The sequence below is a fragment of the Humulus lupulus genome, chromosome 2 (assembly GCF_963169125.1).
Source record: "Humulus lupulus chromosome 2, drHumLupu1.1, whole genome shotgun sequence".
NCBI classification, from domain to species: Eukaryota; Viridiplantae; Streptophyta; class Magnoliopsida; order Rosales; family Cannabaceae; genus Humulus; species Humulus lupulus.
In genome coordinates, this window is record NC_084794.1 from 140,920,405 (window position 1) to 140,943,546 (window position 23,142).

Genomic DNA, 23,142 nt, shown 5'->3' on the forward strand with positions numbered 1-23,142 from the left:
TATTTAACTAAGTATTAATAACATATTGGGTCCAATTCGGTATAACCACATCATACAAAGTACCTCTACTAAGATGTCCTACTACATCACTAATCCAGATCTAGATTACATGTATTCATAATACTAGTGAATTGTACTAACAATATTTAATCCAAAGATTCCATATAACTTTGTTGTACTGTGAACTATTTAAATTCGTTCCCTATGATCTTAATCCTCTCGTACCAGTACAAGATTGTAGTCATAATAACGAATTTAAGAATTTTCTTATATTCATATATTATTCAAATAATAATAATAATAAACAATCAATATATGCAAAAAAAATCATCTCAATTATTTATTTCATAAAAACATTGTCTAATACATATGCTTTCAGGGGCACCAATCCTAACAGTAGGCACCGTCATTAGGTCTAACAAATAGGATATAGCCTAAAAACATACCATTTGGAGCTTAAAACACGTGTTGTACGGACACGTCAGGCAATGCGTCTTCTGCTGGGCACCGCCTAAACCCTAGGGTTTAAGGGGATGCAATGCCACCCCAACAGGTCAAAACCTCTTAAATTGACCTTAAACTCCTCCAAATGCTTCCAAACTTTTTGGGAATCCTTAGATACCTCATTGTATCACTTTAGATCCAATAATATAATTTTTAAGTGCCTACAATAGAAACTCAAATTTCACATCCTCACTATGTGAAATTATTAAGTGTTTTACACCTAGCTTGTGTAACACACTAAGTCTTTGTATTTTAACCAATTATAACATTTGAGATATGGTCTTTCTCAAGCTCAGGGTGTATTGACAAAATTCTTCGCCAAAATGAAGGTATGAAAAGCTAGAAACAAGGTTATATGGCCCATACAAGATCATAGCCAAGATCGGAGATGTGGCCTATTGTTAGGAACTTCCAAAGACAATCTCAATCCACTCTCTCTTCCATGTTTCACTAAAGAAAGCACACATCACTACAATGTCTTCGACCACTCTTCCTCCCCAACTATCCCCTAACTTAGAGTTGTTTGTCGAACCCAAGCGAAGTTCTCATTCAATGGAAGTCACTACTGAGTTTTGAAGCTACTTGGGAGGACTACGAGATGATTAACAATTAGTTCTTTGAGTTTCACCTTCAGAACAAGGTGAAAGTGTGGAATGAGGGTATTGTTAGACCCCTGATCAGGTACACCTACTCTAGGCGTGTAAAGCAAAAGTAGATAAACTTTTAATTTTATTGTTTTTTTGTTTTAAAGACAGCCAGGTGTCTTGGTTGCTGATGTGTTATGTTTAATGGAGTTGTCACGTCTCTTAGTATTGTTGTACCCCAAAATAAATAAGAACTGAATCACTCAGCATGAGGTACAACTAGAAGATAAGCGCATAGAGAAAGCATATATGTAGAACATCTAGCTAACTCTGGAGTGACCAACTCAAGTCAAACTTGACTGCTTACAACAACCAGATAGTCTCCTGATCGCCTCTTGCGCCAACAACCTAGTTTGAGATGCGTGATGGCTAAATCACCTTCTAGATACTCTGAAATTGGTCTATGTCAGGTTAGGTTAGCTCTTCGACATCTAGCTTGAAGGTAGTGTTCAGCTCGCGGAAGCCTGATCATGACGCATAATGAAGGATCCCAAAAGACTCGGAGATTCCTTATACGCTCATTAATGCCCAGATTTTATTTCACATTTATTACCTGAGATAATGTATGTAAATTCCATAGGCAATCATATCCCTATGTAAATGGGAGGTTATTCGAATTTGTTATTTACCATATTTATGTACGTGGTCACCCAAAGTTGCCCAGGAAAAACCCTCTATAAATATCAGGGGAATGGATAGAAGAAGGGATTGATTCTTGATATACAAAAACTCTGCTAAAATCGTAAGAAACAAATCCACCTAGATCCCTAAAGAGATTAATAAGATTGTCTCGTGGACTAGGTGGATTTTAACCACTGAACCATGTAAAAGTGTGAGTGTTTGTGATATCGTTCATTTTTTTAATCACGGTTTAGTAAAAAAGCATAATATCTCTATTTTCGAATTTCTTAATCCACTATTGGCAAAAAATCGCGTCAATATATTGATGTTTTTGTTGAGAGTTTATTAGTGCTTAATCCCCCATGCAAGTTTCACCCAACAGTCACCATGGTGGTCACCCAATCTATGCATGACAATGAGATGGAGTAACCTGGTGATCAGGGGGTGCATCGTGCGACCGTTTCAACCGGAGAAGGCCCAGTTGCTCAACACCGTCCTAGAAAGCAACATGTGGGCCAAGACGATACTGGGAACTTAGCATCACGCCCACCGAATTCCAATCCAAGGTATCTGACAGCCATCGAGATGGAAAATGCCTAGTTAAGGAGCCATCCCTTTAAGGCTAACAAGCGAATTGAGGAGATCTTGGCTCGATTACTCCCTCCTACAACCGATGTTAACATCAGAAGGAGGCAAAGTGGGTCGCATAGATCCCATAGGAATAATCGACCCAATCTCAGTCGATCTATCAAAACTACAACTTCGAGCTCCATACCTTCAGAGCAGAATCAACGAAATACTCAACCTAACAATACTCATAAGAACCATTGTCCCCATGTCAGTCGATCTGTTCAAACTGCGACCCCGAGCTCAGTGCCTTCTGAGCAAATTCCACGGAATGTTCAGAATGACACAATAGGGCGAGCTGGGACCAATTCGAGGAGTCAAAACACCCCAACAAATCCATATGTGCCACGATCAAAGCCTCCGACACAGAGAAATGGATTGGTCCTACCTCCAACCCAAGAGATTGGGGTAGAAGAGAGACAGGCTAACCTAATGTGCCCCGATGGGACAAGGATAGCTTCACCAATAAGACATTTGTCATCACCAATTTGACATCCAATGCCACCTCACCCACAGAGGAACGCTCCAGCTCGAGGGGATAGTAGGAGAAATCCTCCTCCCTTAGAGGACATCTATGTCCCATGGTCTCGTGCTAATAATCCAGGTCCTCAATCCCAGCCACGAGATGTAAGTTTCCCTAACGGAAGTTACTGGATGGAGAGCTAGCGTGGAGGCAGGCCTGAGAGCGACCTGAGGAATCATTTGAGCTTTGCACAAAGTCTTCATTCAGACCTACATTCTGATCTGTGTGATCATCTGAATTCACAAAGAAGATATCCAGTTCGTGGTGATGATTTTAGTTATACTCAGCATAGGGGAGATCCGTCTATCATACGCGAAAATGGGAATGTCCCACCTAATTAGCTCAAGCTTGGAGGGAAAAAAATCCATCTAACGCGTGCAATAGAATGGGGGTTGATGATCAGCTCCCAAATAACCTAGAGGCCAAGGATCAAACCCTCGGGCAACTGGCCTTGATGGAAGAACAGATGAAGAGACTCCTATTTGGAATATGAGTCGATGATTGTGATTTCAATGAGGAGCTCGAGCCTTTTGCTCCAAACATTGCAGCAACTCTGTATCCTGTTGGCTTTAGGATGTCGACCATGCCCGCATATGATGGAAATACTGACCTGCCCAACCACCTTGGGATGTTCAATACATTAATGATGGCCCACAATGTCGGGTTTGACTTGAGGTGTATCTTGTTCCCCGCAAACTCTGACCAGACCCGCCAGATTGTGGTTCAACTAGTACAAAAACACATTCAATCACCTCGTGGAAGAAATTGTCTTCCGAATTTAAGAGATAGTTCCGAGCTTCAAAGGAAACTCGCATTGAAGCCGATTCGTTGGCTAACATAAAACAGCAACCTGGTGAGTCCCTGAAGGCATATTTGAACCAGTTCACCAATGCAGCAACACGAGCTAGGGATGTTGATGATAACTCCAAGCTCATGGCAATGAGGACAGGGATCACGGTAGGAGGCGATTTATGGCAAGAACTCCAGCAAAAAATAGTAAAGATAGTAGATGAGTTCCTGGCCCGGGCTCAAGAATGGATAAATCTGGAGGAGGTGCAATCAGTTGTCGCAGGAACCAGCCAGACCCTTGTTCAGCCCACTGGAGCGGTGGATGATGTTGCAACTGCGGCTCAACCTGCTACCCAGAATAACCAAGCGGGCAAAAGGGGACTGGTGAGAGCGACTAGAATGGAACCAAAAAGAACAAGCCCATAGAAAATTTCAAGCCCATCTACATCACCTACACTGACCGATACATGAGAGCATATTTTCTTGGCAAACTCTAATCGTCTTCTATGGAAGAAGCTAGAGCCTTTGAGGCACCAGAGATCAAAGAGAGATCCCGCTAAGTTCTACTGATATCACAATGACGTTGACCATAATACTGATGATTATCGACAACTAAAGGACGAGATCGAAACTCTCATCTGAGTTGGACCTTAGCCCAATATGCTCGAAACCGAGTAATTCCCAATTAGCCAACAGGGAAAAATACTCATCTTGTTCCAGAAAATCCATTCAGTCAACCTCGGGCTCAAATAGACCAGGGGAACCAAGTCGTCCCCCCTCCAATAGTAGGAGGGGATATAACCACTATCACCGGAGGATCCCATTTGGCAGGCACAAGTAATGAGGCCCAAAAAAGGTACATACAGGAGCTAAAAACCCACAACGATACTGAATTTATTCTGGAGTAAAGGTTATCAAAACAACAGTAGTTGGAGAAACAACCAATCATTTTCATGAAACAGGACATTAGCCATATTCGGTTCCCGCATAATGATCTCCTGGTGGTAACTGTTTAGCTCTCCAATCGAAGAGCATGGAGGATATTGGTTGATAATGAGAGCTCGGTAAACGTGCTATTCAGGTCCACCCTAGAAAAGATGGGATTGTCCGTAACTGATCTTAAAGTTATCTCAATGACCCTATACGGATTCTCAGGAGAAGGAATGGAAACCATAGGGATGATCAGACTTGTAGTTACGCTAGGGGATGATACACAAACTGTTTCTAAAATACTCGAGTTCATCATAATCAATTATCCAGCCACATACAACGCAATTTTGGGACGATCCGGGCTGATGAATTTTGAGGCTATCACCTCCATCCGACACCTAGCGATGAAGTTCTCCTCAACCTCAGGTATATGTACTATGAAAGGAGATCAACTTGTTGCCAGAGAATGTTGTAGCATTTCCATGAAGGAAAAATCACAACCCGGGCAACAAGCAATGGTCGTTACTGAGGGAGGAGAGGAGCCTCGGGTAATGAAAATTGCCCATGGGGTGGAAGAACCTCAGGAAGGAAGTAATGAGGTCGCCTAGGAAGACAACTTTGATCCAAGATTAGGTGAAGACAAGTCTGAGCTCCAAGCGTTGGAAGAGCCCGAGGAAATTAGTATCGACCTAGAAGTACCTTCAAGGGTAGTAAAAGTTGGAAAATATCTTGGAACCGAAAGGAAGAAGGAGTTGGTTGAGTTTTTGAGAAATAACCTGGATGTCTTCGCCTGGTCACATGAAGATATGGAGGGAATCAGTCCGAATGTAATAATGCATACTATGAATCTGGACAGGAATGTGCCTACAAAGGTACAGAAATGAAGACTTTGGGGGAATGAGCGATTTGAAGCTTTAGAAGAAGAAGTAGCTCGCCTACTTAAGTGTGGATTCATCAGGGAAGAAAAATATGCGACCTAGGTTGCTAACCCTGTTTTTGTCCCAAAACCCAGTGGAAAGTGGAGAACTTGCATTGACTTCTCCGACCTCAATAAGGCCTATCCTAACGATTATTTTCCACTACCTTGAATCGATCAGTTGGTAGACACAACAGCCGGTCACAAGCTTATGTCTTTCATGGATGCATATTCTGGTTATAACCAAATCGCAATGAATCCTGCAGACGAAGAGCACACTAGCTTCATGACCGAGCATAACGTATACTGCTACAAGGTTATGCCATTGAGGTTGAAGAATGCGGATGCAACGTACCAACAATTAGTCAACAAAATGTTCGTTAACCAGATCGGGAATAACATGGAAGTGTATGTCGACGATATGATCATTAAATCAAAGACTACCAATAATCATGTATCCAACCTGGAAGAATGTTTTGGCGTGCTAAAAAAATATGACATGAAGCTAAACCCCCAAAAGTGCACCTTTGGGGCTCGTCGAGAAAATTTCTGGGCTTCATAGTCAACACAAGGGGGATAGAGGTGAACCTAGAGAAGATCAAGTCGTTGTTAGAAATTCCCTTGCCCAGGTCACGTAAAGAAGTACAAAGCCTAACTGGGAAAGTAGTGACCCTAAACTGCTTCGTTTCAAAATCAACTGACAAGTGTCTCCCGTTTTACAACTTGCTCTGAAGAAACAAGAAATTTGAATGGACCGAAGAATGCGAGCAGGAATTTCAACATCTGAAAAACTCACCTGGTTGAACCCCCCATACTATCAAAATCGGTAGCTGGAGAATGTTTGCTCTTATACCTACCAGAAAATGCGGTCAGTGCCGTATTAATTAAGCAAAATTAAAATTATAGAACTATGCCCTAATTAATTCAATTTTAATTTGCTATAATTACTAAGAATATCATTTATTTATTTAATAATTTTTTTTTATTAAATACTAGAAATTAAACAACTTTTAAAATCTATATCCACTCTTGAACTAGTTAAAACTAGATTTATTTTTATATGGTCCATCACATAAAGCACATAATCACAAAGGACAATCCTACGGCATGAATCTACTCATATGAGATGCATGCACAATTTTAAATATTGTGTGGGTTATATGTATGACATGTCAAACATGCATGATAAAGTATTAAACAATTTAATCACATTTAAATAAATAAATACTGACTAAATAAATAAATGCGGGTCAAGTGTCTTGGGTATTTCTAGAATAATTACAACACTTGCAAAAATATACATAAAAATGTAAGAAACTAAATAAGACCTAAAGAGATCTCTATCTTCAACTTTGGGCATTTACAAGTAGTCTTGATCCAGTAAGCCACTTATCCATTTAATTTTGAATTAAAATAACTTTTAATTATCTTAAACAAATTTTAAGAATAATTAACTTGGGCTTCAATGCCCAATAAATTATTAGGCCTAATTTTGAATTTGGGCTCATACAATTAATCCAAAATAAAACAATTTTAATTATGGGCTAAAATTAATTAGGCCCATAATTTAAATGAATAACAATGTGCAAACCCTAGGATTAAAAACCCTAGGGCTGGTGGCATAAGTAGGCTCGACATGAGGCATGCGGCAAGCAACTGGGAGGTGCGGCTGGGGCGCACGGGCTATTGGTGGTGGCTCGGCAAGGGCGAGTGGGGCTGGCAAGGTGCGTAGGAGTGAGGGCGTGCGTGGTTGGCGTAGGCGCAGGGGCACGCGGCTAGCGAGGTGCGCAGGGGCATAAGCGCACGGCTGGGTGAGGCTCGGGCTCCGGGGCACGGAACCCGGGGCTCGGGCTTTACAAAAAAATTTCAAATAATTTAATGCAGAAACTTAAATTACAAAAAAAATCCTATGCCCCAAAATGGCTTACATTTTTCATCTAGAATTTTAAGAACAATTCCTAAACCCAAAACACCATATAATTAACGACCCTTAAGAATAAACTATAATCATACATACATCCATCCATTCACATATATTACAATAACATAAGAATGCAAATTATGCCCACACAGTAATTAATGTATGCAGAGATTAATGACCACTCGGATACCAATTGTTAGGAACAAGTTTCCTAATACGCAACAGAATGGTGGTGGGTTGGCTCAGTGTACAACAAAAACTTTGTATCATATTTAAACTACATTTAAATATGTGGATCCATTAATATACATACATTAATCATAAGCAAGATAGGAATAGAAATCATACCTCTTGAAGCCTATCAAGTGTCCTTGCTATCTTTTCGTAATAAAAATGGTCTTCCTATCCAAGCTGCTCCCACGTACTCACACCAAGATCTTCCACAGCGTTCTTAACACCTCAAGAAGTATGTAGGCACTTAGAGAATAAAGGATAGTTGATTTTCGATTCTACTTGATGTACTCAACACATGAGATCAAGAGAATAGGCCTGAGAATTGGTTCTTTATCTTTTCAGGGAGAGATTGAAAAGTATCGTTCTATTTTTCACATAGCGAATGACTGTCTTCTATTTTCTAATAAGTCTTACTTAATATAGAAAATATTTAATTTAAAAAATAAATCTGTAAATAACTTACAATTTATCATTTAATTAATTAATTATCTTATTAATGAAAATATCCAAAAACTAATTTTTTGAATTATCCATTAATTAATTAATTAAAATTGAAAAATCTATCCCTGAAAATATGTAGTACACGCCACACACAGTCCATGACTATGTGTGGTCGTATACCACCCTAATTTTCAGGGATATTTGATTTTTATTTAATTATTTATTCAAACTACTTTGTCAGATATAAATCTAACAACCTGATAACTAATTCAAATTTGAATTCAAATTTAAATTAAATATCTTTTTTAACTAATCATCAAATATAATTAATTATTTGAATAAATATCAATCTTTTAAATTCAAATCCAATTTGAACTTATCAAATTATTATCTCCCACTCAAATAAAGATATTTAATTAATTCTACTAATTAATTAAATCCAATATAATTTCAAAAATAGATATTTAATTTATTATAATTTTGAAAATTATAATTAATTAATTATTTAATTTAATTTAGTTATTTATTATAATTTCAAAAATTATATTATAATTAAATATTAATTAATTTTGTTAATTACAACTAATTTGTAATTAATAATTAATCACTATTATCATATAATTGCATATTTTGGCCCGAAGAACAAATTTCTTCTTAAATATGTCTTTTAACCATTTTTCCTTTTATATGAACTCTTACCTTGAATAATGTTGATAGAGCCGATGTGGGGACCTATGGACCTATAATTCCAAGCTCCAATAATTTTGAGATTATTAATTAAATAATCTTAATTTATTAATCTCATGATTACTCCACTATAAATATGAGACTGCACTCTTGTAATTATAGACATTTCATTTACTGAGTACTTTATAATGATAAAGTGTCCATTGATATAATCATTGCATAAAAATTAACCCTCTAATAATAGTTCATAACTAATCGAGAATAAAATTATTGTTTTACCCTTTTACTTATCTCTTGTTTCCTTAAGTACCATTAACTTTACTAGTGAAGGTTAATTCATAACTAAATTATGGATTTGAGCTCAATAACCTTTCAATCCCAAAAGTCAACCCTTAAGAGAACCATTATTCAATCTCTTGCGAGAAGGTATAGATTCCATATCTGTATACTATGTCTCCAGCCATTGACATTAATGAGTTCCCAAAACAAAAGTTTTCAGCCTGATCATTCTGACAGACCCTAACGAGTGAATCAAAGAACTCATATAACATAAACATGAGTTCATAGTAACTTCAGGATTAAGATCTATTTGTATATGATCATCAGTTGATATATTTAATTAATACTTCGAAACGGTATTTAACTAAGTATTAATAAACATATCTGGTCCAGTTCTATATATTCTCTAATATATAAAGTACCTCCACTAAAGTGTCCTACTACACTAGTGATCCGGATCTAGATCACATGTATTCATAATACTAGTGGACCGTACTTGCAGTAATTAATCTAAAGATTCCATAACCTTATTTTACTACGAACTATTCAAGTTCATTTATCTTAAACACAATCCTCCCGTACCAATACGTGTTTGAGATCACATATATGAACTTAGAAATTTTTCTGATATTTACATAATATTATCACAGAATAATATAGTCCATAAAATATATGCATAACAAATTCAATTTATTTATTTATTTCATAAGACAATGTCTACTACATATGCTTTCAGGGCACAATTCCCAACATGTACTACGTGAGTAAAAGACTTCTAGGAGCTGAGTCCCAATATCCTTTAATAGAAAACTCACATTGTGCTTGATCTTGGCCTCGAGAAAACTCAGGTCATATTTCCAGTTCCACACCATCCACGTCTTAACTGATCAACCTTTAAGGCAGATCTTGCAAAAACCTGAAACTTCGAGATGTTTGCTTAAGTGGGCCATCAAACTCAGTCAATTTGAGATATTGTATATGCCACGCACATCAATCAAGAGTCAAGTGCTCGCTGACTCTGTGTGACGTCGTGTGTTTTTAACACACGTTAGTAGTCGGTTCGAGCCGATGAAGAATTATGTGGAATATTACTTTGATAAATGATATTATATGAAATTGTGTTATTTCATGAATTTTTATATCCGTTGTGATGATCTAGTAAAGGGTCTAGGCTTATGCAAAGAAATATTGGTCTCAGACTAAGGGGTTGTAACGTCCCAAATTTGTTAATAAGGCTTAGTGCCTTGATTAGTGTGCCGGGAGGGAAATAAATGATTTAATTGTATTATTATGTGATTAATCGTGATATATGTGCATCATTATTTGTTTATTATAATGTGAATATATATGCATGTTTAGGTGTATTAAATTTTCATGTGGGCCCGTTTTGGTTAATAAGGGCGTGTTTGCAATTTTTGCCCATTGAGGGCTTAAATGTAATTATGTGTGTGTTATTCTTGAGACCATAGTGTTGTTGAGATATATTTGAGATGAATGGTCCGAGGCAGTTCGAGAGAGAAGATTAGCGGAATAGTCACAACGAGGTCTAATACCCGGCTCAGGGTGTGCCTAGGGGTACTTTGGGAATTTAGCATGTGTTCGGGATTTACCAGGTAATAGGTAGCTATTTAGCAATTATTTCGGTATGCCAGGGTTAATTGGGGATTTATAGGATTACTCGAGAAATTAGCGAGAATGTGGCAAATGACAGATGTGCCCTTGGTGGTAAAAGGGCTAAGGATAGGATAAGGGGCATCCTAGTCTTTTGGAAAGGGATAGACTCACCCATTAGGAATTTGTAGAAAGAACCAAAACAGAAGGAATTTAGTCTCTCAACAGCTCTCTCTCTCTATTCGGTTCACTCTCTCTCCCTTAGTGTGCGTAGAAGTTTAGTGAAACTCTTGGAGAATTGGCTCAGGAATTGAGGATTTGAAGCTTGGGAACTAGGGATTGAAGCTGGAAGTGGAGCAACTCAAGGGGGATCGAATTCTCAGTTGAGGTAAGCCTATCTCTATTTCTTGATGAATTCCAGCCATGCTTTAAGTGTTTTTCTAGGTTTAAAACTTTAGTTCTGATTCTGAGTTTGAGGGTGTTTAGAGGGTTTTTTGATGACTGCTTTGTGGTAGTTTTGTATTGTTGATGAAATTTTGTGGTTAAAATGGGTTAGAAATTGTGTTTGGGGTGGATTGAGAAGGGTTTACGATTTTTGGAATCGCAGGAAAAACTGGGTTCGCGGGGTCGTGTCGCGATGCTGTTCTTGAGCGCCGCGGCCCGCATCAACCCAAAAGGCCTTAAGGGGGTTGCTGAATTGTCCAGGCATTGCGGCATAGGTTAGGGCACGTCACGGCCCGTGTCCCCCAGGAGAGAGCCTTAGGCTCTATGACTTGTAGCGCGCCGCGACCCTAGGGGATTGGTCGCGACTCTAATTGAACTCAAATTTAAGTGCTCGGAAGGGATTCTACTACCCGGTTTAGTAGAATTCGAGGTCCCGGAGGCTAAAATAATATTCTGAAGTTTTCAATTGGTGCAGGATTTGATGGATATTTATTATTAATACATTGTGACTAGGTTTTTTCGCTAAGGCTCGAGGTTAGGGATCGTGCTCGGGATCACTATTCTGTTAGCTCGAGACTCAGGTAAGAAAATTGTTTGTGTTCATAAAGCAAGGCATGGCCCGAATATCTGTGTTTAGTGTTATGTATGAATTTTGTAATTGTTATGTCATGTCTATGTGTTTGTGACTGATCGGCAAAGGTCGGGATCGACAAGGGCCAGGAATGGAAATAAGCATGTTGAATGCAGGGCACCATGGCATGGCCATCTAGGGTTCTGTATTCACCCACTTGGTTAGAACCGTGAGACTGGTAACGCACCTTGGTTGGCTTAGGCCATTGATGTGAATTGTCTATTATGTTTGTTTAAGTTATGTATTTACTGAAATAAATTGTCATATGTTATGTTTGTGGAGTTTTCTTATTGGGTGTTGGCTCACATGTGCTCTATGGTGCATGTAAGGGCAAGGTAAAGGCCGATCAAGCATGAGTTGGAGGGCATGAAGCGACGCATACATGTTTGGCCTACCTGGCCGCCACGGTTGGGGGTAGTTTTGAGGAACGTACCTTAAACATTTGGTTTTGTCGCCTAGGTCGACTGTATGCTAACTTTTGAGTTGTAAATATGTTTCAAACAGTATTTTGGGATCTCAATGTAACACTTTTGTGATTTAAATGAATGTCCAAACTTATATATTGAATTCTTATTTAAATGAGTCTTTACTTTAATTAATCACAATTCTTTGGTCTAATACCTAGATTAAAGAGTTCACTGCACGTTTTAAAATCACATGGTAACGACTATAGGGTAGTAGGGCGTTACAGGGGTAAACCCTAATGGTAGAAAAATCTCAGATTAAATAAAATAGGGAATACTATGGCATAAAAATATATTTTGGCAACGGGGAAATCTTTGGTTGAACCAATAAATTTTAAGAAAATTGATTGAGGTTTGAATTTCAATCAACCGTGCTTAAGAATGAAAATTTTTCTTGCTTTGGCATTTAAGGGCATTTTGGTCAATATGTTATCAATTGACAAAATTATTGGATATTGTGACAAATTTTATTTTTTGGTCACAAATTAAATTATTTAATTATGCTTGTAGATTTAAAAACTATAGGTTAAAAATTAAGGGAAATTTAGAGCACAAAATTAACAAAGGGCCCTTGAGTTCTTTATGTGTGAGGTAACTTAAGCAAGGGCATAAATGTAATTTCAAAAGGGAAGAGAGAGAGGTGGGCAGCATGGTCTAGGGGCAGGTCCTAGGGCTCTCATAAGCTAGGTTACATACCCCAAAAGCTAAGGAATGGAAAAACTCTCTTACCTTTTTTTCACAAGTTAAAGCTTAATCATTTTCTCTTATAACACTCTCTCTCTAGCTCTCCCTCTCTCCCAAAACAAATACACTCTCCTTCTCTATCCTCCATTACTGCAAAAATTCTAATCCTAGAAAGCTAGTACTCCTCTTCTCCATTGGAGAAGAAAAAGCTTCAAGAAGAGATTTCCTTGTCTATTGTAAGTATAATGTTCCCTTGTGCATTTTCCTTCTCTTCTCCTTCAAACCTGAAACCCTAGGGTTCCTTGTGCATGCATGTGATCTAAAATCCATGCATGGCCTTGTTCTTGTGTTCTAGGGTTCGAGAGAAGCCTTTACTAGTTGGATCTCAAAGTTGAGCACCATTGTGATCAAATAAAGCAAGGTAAGAGGTTTTTGTAAGTTTGGATGTTTTTGTTCCTCATCTAAGTTCTTCCTACCCTAATCCTTTCCTAAAATTCTGTATGTGGGAATTGAGGCTCGGTTTTGAGAGTGTAGAGCACAAATGGAAGTTTTTGAAGAGCTAAGGAATACATCTCCAAGCTAGGGCTTCAAAAGGTAGAAATCTATGGTTGTTTCTTTGAGTTTTGTGATGATTTTTGTAGATCTTGTTGCATAGGGTATTTCAATAATATTTGGAGCTTATTTTTTTATTAAGATTGAGATTCTGCTATATGATGAATTGCATGCATGCATGTGGCTAGGGTTTATGCTAGAAATGCTTGTTGTGGTTAAGTGTGACTAAAAATGCATGCTGCCAAAATTCGTGGTCTGGTTTTCAACGGGTCAGATCACACCCTACTACTTTTTTTATGAAAATAATTTGTGTATTTGTGTAGTGCTTTGAGATTACTTGACGTTAGGCGTTGAAAAATCACAAAAATGTATTTTTAAGCCCAGTTATGCACTTTTTGGCATTGTGATGCAAATCTGGAAAATTTCTGGGCAGCATGCACTTTCAGATTTCTTTATCTTTTGAAGGAGTTTTACTAATCTACAGGCTATGAAATTTGGTATAATGTTAGTTGATACATGTATAAGGGTTCCAGTAAAATTTTAGAGAAAAATATGATATAGCTAAAGAGAAACAAATTTTCAAAGTTTGCCCTAAAATCTGTTAAAAACATCTAGGCAGCAAGCACTACCCAAATTGCTTTAATTATTTGAATGGTTTTACTATCGCAAAATTTATGCAATTTTGGAGGAAGTTAGTTAAGATATGTATCAGGACCCCTGTAAAAATTCAGAGAAAATTGTGTCATTATTTAAGAGAAACAATTTTTTTTAAGTTTGCCCTAAAATATGTAAAGTAGTAATTTCGAACCATAATGAAAGTTGATTTTTGGAGGTTTGTTCTCCTAACCTAAAACGAGTTTTGACGCAAGATTTTCACCTAGTTCCTGTCCTTATGACACTGAATACGTGAACGATAGTTAAAGGGCTTTGTCCAAAAAAAAACTCAACTTATGGCAAAAGTTTAAAAATGGGACTTTATCACTTTAAATCAAATAGTGAAAGTAAAATTTTGGAAATGAGAAAAATGGTTCTTTTACAAAGGTAACTAAAGATTTGGAGGGTTAACTAATCCAAAATCAACTTGAGTTAACTAAAGTGTGGTTTTTACCATTTTATAAATTAAGGGTCCAATTGTCATTCTTTTCAAAAATACCACAAAAAGAGATTCTAGGTTATCAATAAAAATTTGGTAAAAATGGGAGTTTAGGTTATGAAGGACCTTTATGAACAAAGCGTAACTTTGTCAGATAATAATAGTTAAATGGTCAAAAAGTTGTATTTTGGTATATGATAGAAAGCGGTGAACTTCGTAAAAGATTGATTAGTTATGATATTTTTCTAAAGATGCGAGTTGTTAAAACTCTTTTTTCTAAAACCAAAGTACAAGTTATTAAATAAGAGAGTTCTTTATTGAAAGAATATTAAAGCACACAGTACGGAGAGCGTGTTATGGTGAGGCCAGTTTTCCTACGATAACTTAAAGACTGAAAAGAAAGCCCGACCTTATACACTATGAAGTATATAAGAGGCTACAATATAGAGTCTCTGAGAGTTTATTGCATACAGCTATTGTAGAATATTAGCTATAAGAATATGTCATAGTTTAATCCGAGTACACTACACTAATTACAGTAACCACCAAATAAAAAAATGAATAGTGGTATTAAGAATCCAGTTGGGAACTAAGGACTCCAAGTAAGTTAGCATTTCCCTTCTTGGCTATAACATGAATATACTAGTGTGTACTTGTAGTAGTATATTACACTAGTTTTGTTTGGGTCGTTAAGACCAAGGTATGTTTAATACCCTCTCTGGCAATGCTTTTTCATTCTGCGGCTAAATGGTAAGTATGTTCAGATTGGAGCCAGAACCTTAGCGTAATATAGTCCAGGTTGGAGCCCGAATCCCTTGTTGTTAATCTATTGATTAGTTATGATATGTGTTTTATATATCTTGAATGTTCTGGGAATTTTCTGAGTGCGGGATATCATGATATGTGTTATATATCTTGAATTTTCTGGGAATTTTATTAGTGCAGGTTATTGTGATATGTGTGAACTTGGTTGTTAGAAACAATCAAAGTATTTATTTCAATTATGCTTATATATCTTGAATGTCTGGGTTTTTCTAAGTGCAGGTTGTTATGATATGTATGAAAATTGGTTATTGGGTGCAACCAAAGTGATTGATTTTCTGTTATGATTATTACTTGTGAAATTGTATGATAGGTGTTGACCTGTGAAATTCACCAACGGTCGTATGTACAGTATACGACACATTTTGAACGAAATAAATAGAATATACGACAGAGTACAAATATCTTAAACAAACACACAAAAATTGTATAGTGGTTCAGCCCTATTCTGATGAACAGTAATATCCTAATCCACTTAGCTTTTAGTATTGAATCACTCGATAGACAATTACACTGATGAACAGAAGTATTCACTCGTTACTAATTTGCCCAGAGTTTCTCCCCAAATATCCATCCAATCCCCCTCAATGAAGCCTTGGGTCCTTTATTTATAGTACCCAGGGGCTGTTACATGATCAATAGTACTGGGATCATGGTTTGGTACATGATTATTAGGTAGTGGAGATACGTGTCCACCTCCCCATGATTATGAGATCGTGGGTCTTCTCGTCATTTCTCTGGATCATGGTAGACAATGCATGATTGAAACCTCTGGTAAAATGCTAAGTCTAGATTGGTCTATGAGACTTAGGTGCTAGGCTCGACGACCCTTTAGAGCTTGGGTGCTAGGCCCGTTGGTCCTCTGGGTGCTAGGCTTGTGATTTTCTGGGTGCTAGGCCTGTCGATCTCAGTCTGAACGAGCGTGAGTTTTACCTGTTTTTGGGAATGTAGGCCGACCAGAGGATAGGGTGGGCCGACCACCCCGAGGGGTTCTTTGACATGCTTGGGTCGACCACCGCTAGGGGTTGGGGTCAGGCCGACAACCCCTAGGGGTTGGGGTCAGTCCGACCATCCCTAGGGGTTAGGGCCAGGCTGACCACTCCTAGGGGTTTTTTAATATTTCAGGCCGACCACCCCTAGGGGTTGGGATCAGGCCGACCACCCCTAGGGGCTAGGGCCAAGCCGACCACCCCTAGGGGGTTTGGGCCTGGTCAACTTCCCTATAGGTCCTGGACCTATCTTTTTTGTTCATCGGTCTTTTTCAATACTTCATCATTTTTCCCTGATTTGTGATGCCACGTGTTGCTTTCTCATTCGCCACGTCATCCTTGGATTTTTGAGGGAAAACATTTGCCCCCCAAGTTTATTATAATGTGTTCAACATTATGATAAACTTGATCTTGGCCCGAGAAACATATCGTAGCCGTACTTTAATAGCAAAGTCCCTCGTGACATTACATAGTACTTTTATCAACTATCGATAATTTTCTCAACACGATTTTTTCAAGGATAATTGGTAATTCCTAAAAATAACTAGATTTTTCAAGAAAAATTAATTTTATAAAAATCTAGTATATTTTTCAAGGAAATTTGAAGTCCTAAAAATATAATATATTTTTCAAGGAGTGTGAAGTCCTAAAAATACAAAATATTTTTCAAGGATATTAATTCTTAAAATTACAAAATATTTTTCAAGGAATTCTAATTCCTAAAAATATAAGATATTTTTCAAGGAATTTGAATTCCTAAAAATACCAAATATTTTTCAAGGAATTTGAAATTTTAACCATACCAGATATTTTTCAAGGAAATTTGAATTCCTAAAAATATATGGTTAGCCTGAGAGGCTATAAGTAGGGCCTCACTTCTCACTTCCTTGCTCTATGCGCCTCACCCATAGGAGTCTCCAAGCCTGATTTCTCCAATTCTTCATCAAACTCAGATCTTTATTTGGGTAAGTACTTTCTCTTAATCTTACATCATTTAATTTAAATGTGCTTAGATTTAGAAGAAATACTTTGAATCTTTGAGGAATCTGTCTGAATCTTCTTGTTTTGTTTTATTTTGATCCAAAATAATTGACTTGTTCGAATCAAGTCTACGATTTCCCTAGAATTTCCTTAGCCTGGACGATTTACAGGGTTACAAACCCTAGCACATGCGATTTCACGGATGTAAAACCCTAGGCTGACCATCTCTTTGAGATCCATTAGCCTGGAGATTTCTAAGATTCCAAACCCTAGCATGGGCGATTTCCAAGGATGTCCATTCCCTCATGGGCCGACTACCCCTAGGGTTTCCATCATGGGTCGAGTACCTCTAGGGCTTCCCTTGCATTTCCCTTGCCTTATGCGATTTCCAGGGATGTCCATTCCCTCATGGGTCGAGCAGTGTTTACCTCATTCACCGCCGCCACACCCTTGGGCGACTTCTAGGGATCCAGGGTGATCGACCCAAGCATAAGCCGACCACCTGGGACTCGAAAAAAAAAATTTCTCTTCTCTTACTGGTCTCTTTGGGGTCTTCCTTGTACTGTACAATTTATTGGAGACTTGAACTTTAGTCCTCTGAAATTTTTCTGAGGCTTACATCCCTGGGGTGGTCAGCCTAAGGTGTTAGGCCGACCACCTATGCCCCTACTTTCACGCTTTATAGTCTTAGGAACTCGAGGTGGTCGGCCCAAGCTTAGTTTCACTGGGCCGACCCCCTATATAGGTTTTTTTCCTTGATTTCGTCATTTTTTCTCCTTAGAAATAGACATGCCCCCAACTACTGGCCTATCTGGTCCATGGTACGGAGCTTCATTATGTCGATGTACTAACTTTACTCTTTATTTTTCCTTCGTTGCAAATGTCCAGCTCCTCTTTGTCAGATAAGTCTGTAAGCGAGCATACTCCATAGGCATTCTTGAAAAGGTGTAGCCCAATGGCGAGAGTAAAACAGACATCTCGGCAAGCTTTTGAAGATAATCCTCTTATTGCTCGGCACATCACCTAAGGCTCTTTTCCTGACTCTTCTCAAATCTCTTCTCAGCATAGTACTTCCCGTGGCTCTTAAGGCACATCCCTGCGAAGTCATTCTTCTCAGCGAAGTCTGCCCAGTCAGTGAGACTCCTTGCAATGCCTTTTTCATCGGGATACCAGTCGGGTTCCCCATCACTCTTCTTCTCAGATAGAATATACTGAGGGCTCTCATCGCCAAGCTACTCATCCTTAGGAGCGCTCTATTCACAAGTTCCAGCGGACACGCTCTACCATCAAGTCTGGTGCTTTACATCCTCTTCATCCATACTTCCACAGCGTGGAAAATTATTTTGGTCCAACTTTCATTCTGAGCTTGAAGTTGTCTACCATGAGGGGCTAGACCTTAGGTGAGTTCTTGGCTTTAGGGATGCGGACATTGCTTTGAAAGACAAAGAGATCAACACTCTCTGCAGTACCGTGGAGCTCAAACAGTAGGAAGCGACCGAGTTGACTCTCAGGATAACCTAGATGGAGGGGAAACTTGTCGATCAGCTCCAACAGTCTGAAGCTGAGAAAGAGAAGCTGATTGCTGACATGGACCAACTGCGGAAGGATGCTTTTGTCGAGAAGGAGCAAGAGGTTAAGGCTGTTCGGGACAAGGCTCAAGAGGAGTGTTCAGAGACAGCTTTCTCTTGCTTCTACTTGATCTAAAAGTCTAACAAAGATCTGAACTTGGATTTCCTTCCCGAGAAGACGCGAGCAAATGAGATTAGGAAGTGTCTGGCTCGTGAGGCTACCGAGGCTCAGGGTGATCTTTCATATGATACTCCTCACCCTAGTTAGTCTTCTTCTGGTCTTTTACTCTGTCTTTCCTTTCATGCCATTGGTGGGGCACCTTGTACTTGACAATTTTTACATATGAAATTTTATGCCTTTTTGTTATGAGTACTCAGTGTATTGATTGAAATTTGTTATTTCAATGCTTGCTAAGTATATCAACTCACAACCCTCATTGGTTAAGGTATCAGTATACTCTGAACACATGTATTTCACGTGCCATACTAACCTTACTCTTTTATGTTTTTCATGCTAACAACCATGGTAATGTGAGTAGTATGATACTTCACCAAGTACTATGAACAAAACAGGTCAGGTCGACCACCCCATGGGTGATAGGCCGACCACCCTATAGGGTTGATGGATTGGCCGACCACCCTATAAGGGACATGGCTAGGAGTCTCCTCACCAATGCCTTTTTTGTTTTTGTTTTTTGCACTTTCGAAACATATGTTGAACAAATGTGCTAGAAAAACTTGAGCTTGCTTAGTACTTAAGGTCACGCCCTCATTGCTTGTGTATACCCCGATCGGTGTGTACTATATGCCCCCCAAGTGATCATGGGTTTTAAAAGCCTTGGTCACTTGCCACTTGACCATGCCTTGCTTTGAGCGTTTAGACACATAGTACTATCCTTTTCACCCAATGATACAAGAAACAAATGCTTGTCCCTCATTGGTAGTCGGGTGATGGTTTCATACTCAGTAGTAATGATACCTATACACAGATGCAGATTATGTAGTAAGTGTCGATCACGATCTACATAATCTCTCGTGTACTCGTTATAATGATTGTAGACATAAGTGTCTAAGTTGGACCAACCAGGTTTAGATCGGCTAATCGAGCCTGTAACGAGTCTTAGCTCAAATTATTGATCGGTCCCTCAAGGACCAAATTCAATTATGATCTGATGATGGCAACTGGTCTTCGGACCAGTCTTTTTTATTTTATCGTATGGGTCGATAGGTTCCTCAAGAACCAAGATCGAACATGATCAAATAATGGTGACAAGTTCATCGAACCAGTCTCTTTTGTTGATCATATAGGTCGATAGGTTCCTCAAGAACCAAGATTGAACATGATCAAATAAATTGGCGACAAGGTCCTCAGACCAGTCTCTTGTTTGGATCGTATGGGTCGATAGGCTCCTCAAGAACCAAGATCGAACATGATCCATAATTTGACGACAAGGTCCTAGGACCTGTCTCTCTTGTTGATCGTGTGGGTCGATAGGTTCCTCAAGAACCAGGATTGAACATGATCAAATAGTTTGGCAACAAGGTCCTTGGACCAGTCTCTTGTTTGGATCGTATGGGTCGATAGGCTCCTCAAGAACCAAGATCGAACATGATCCGATGATTTGACAACAAGGTCCTAGGACTTGTCTCTCTTTTGGATCGTATGGGTCGATAGGTTCCTCAAGAACCAAGATCAAACATGATCCATTAATTTGACAACAAGGTCCTAGGACCTATCTCTCTTATTGATCATGTGGGTCGATAGGTTCCTCAAGAACTAGGATCGAACATGATCAAATAGTTTGGTGACAAGGTCTTTGGACCTGTCTCTTTTTTGGATCGTATGGGTCGATAGGCACCTCAAGAACCAAGATCGAACATGATCCAATAGTTTGGCGACAAGGACCTAGGACCTGTCTCTTTTTTGGATCGTATGGGTTGATAGGTCCCTCAAGGACCAGAATCGAACATGTTCTGATGGGGTTGATAGGTCTAAAGGGCAAGTTCCTCATTAAATTTTTTTAAAAGAATTAAGTGAAACTTAAGAAATTAAATTCATTCATTCATTGAAGCACAATGGCTATTACATTGATTATTAAAAAATAATACATTTTCCTTTTGCTCAGCTATGCTTCTTTCTGCCAAGGATTCAATGGGAATGACATTCAGGGTGTCCGCATCTTTGGCACTGGCAAGCTTGGCTAAGGCATCAATATTGGCATTCTGCTCCCTCGGGACTTGTGTAATCGAGTATCTCTTGAACTGTGTCAACAAGTCCTTCACCTTGTTTAGGTACTGCACCATCCTAAGTCCCTTGGCTTGATACTCCCCCAGTACCTGGTACACCACTAGCTAGGAATCACTGAATATCTCCAGGGACTATGCATGCACATCCCAAGACAAGCGTAATCCTGCTAATAATGACTCATACTCAGCCTCGTTGTTTGAAGTGTTGAATCCAAATCTGAGAGCGCAATGGATTCGATGATTCTCTAGAGTGAGCAGTATGATTCATGCACCTAAGTTGTGTTCATTGGATGCTCCATCAACACATAGCTTCCATACAGGAGTATATCCTTTCTTCTCGGTGTCTCCATTCTCCGACTGGTAGGAAGGGTCTTCAAAGTTGGTGCCTTCGACTATGAAGTCTGCCAATGCTTGTCCTTTTATCACCGTCCTCGAATGATAAGTGATATCAAATTTTCCTAGTTCCACAGCCCACTTGAATAATCGTCTCGAGGCCTCTGGTTTCTGAAGAACTTGTCTCAGCGGTTGATCGGTTAGGACTCGGATCGAGTGAGCTTGGAAATATGGACGCAGCTTTCGAGAGGTGATTATTAAATAGTAGGCTAGCTTTTCAAGAGGGGGATACCTAGACTCTGTACCTACTAGCCTTTTACTGATATAGTACACAGGGTGTTGTACCCTGTTCTCTTCTTTTACCAAAGCAGTGCTGTTTGTATGCTCGATGATTGCCAAATAGATGAATAGTACTTCACCATATATTGGCTTCGCTAGGACAGGAGGTTGAGCGAGATGTTCCTTCAAGGCTTGGAAAGCTTCCTCACATTCCTCTGCCCATTGGATCTTCTTGCTACCCCCCAGTAAGTTAAAGAAAAGGATACACTTGTCCGTAGACTTTGATATGAACCTACTAAGGGCAGCTACTCTCTCGGTTAAACTTTACACTTCTTTGATTATGGTAGGTGACTTCATGTCGATCAATGCTTTGATCTTATATGGGTTAGCCTCGATTCCACGTGAATTGACTATGTATCAGAGAAACTTGCCGAAACTAACTCCAAATGAGTACTTAAGAGGCTTTAACTTCATGCTATACTTTCTAAATATTGCAAAGCATTCCTCCAAGTCTCGAACATTCTCTCCAGCTTCTTTGGGCTTGACCAACATGTCATCGACGTATACCTCCATATTTTTGCTGATCAAGTATCATAACATGTCATTCACTAAATGGTGGTAGGTGGCTCCTGCGTTCTTCAATCCGAATGGCATCACCTTATAATAGTACAATCCCTTGTCTGTCCGGAAGCTGGTATGTTCCTCATCGGGAGGGTGCATACTTGTTTGATTATACCCAGAATACGCATCCATGAATGAGAGTATTTCATGTCCTGCCGTTGCATCGACCAGTTGGTCTATTCTGGGTAGTGGGAAGCAGTCTTTGGGGCAGGCCTTATTTAGATCTGTGAAGTCCACGCATGTTCTCCACTTCCGTTTGGCTTTGGTACTAGCATGGAGTTTGATACCCAATCTGGGTAGTAGGCCTCCCTTATAAAACTGTTTTCCTTTAGCCGCTCGACTTCCTCCTTCACGGCTTGAGATCGGTCTTTGTCAAGCAGTCTCCTTTTTTGTTGCACCGGTGGGTAGTTCTTGTCCACATTGAGGACATGGCTTATCACGGATGGAGAAATTCCAACCATGTACTTATGTGACCAGGCAAAGACATCCTGGTTTTTCTTCAAAAATTCTACCAACCGTGCCTTAATTTCCACCTTTAGCTCCTTCCCGATTTTAATTAGTCTAGTTGGGTCCTCCTTATCTAGTAGGACTTTGTTAAGATCTTCGACTGGTCCTACCCCCACGACGTCATCCCCAAAGCGAGGATCGATGTCGTTTCCCTCACTTTGGGAAACTTGCTATAATAAAAACTCTTCATTAAAAGGAGC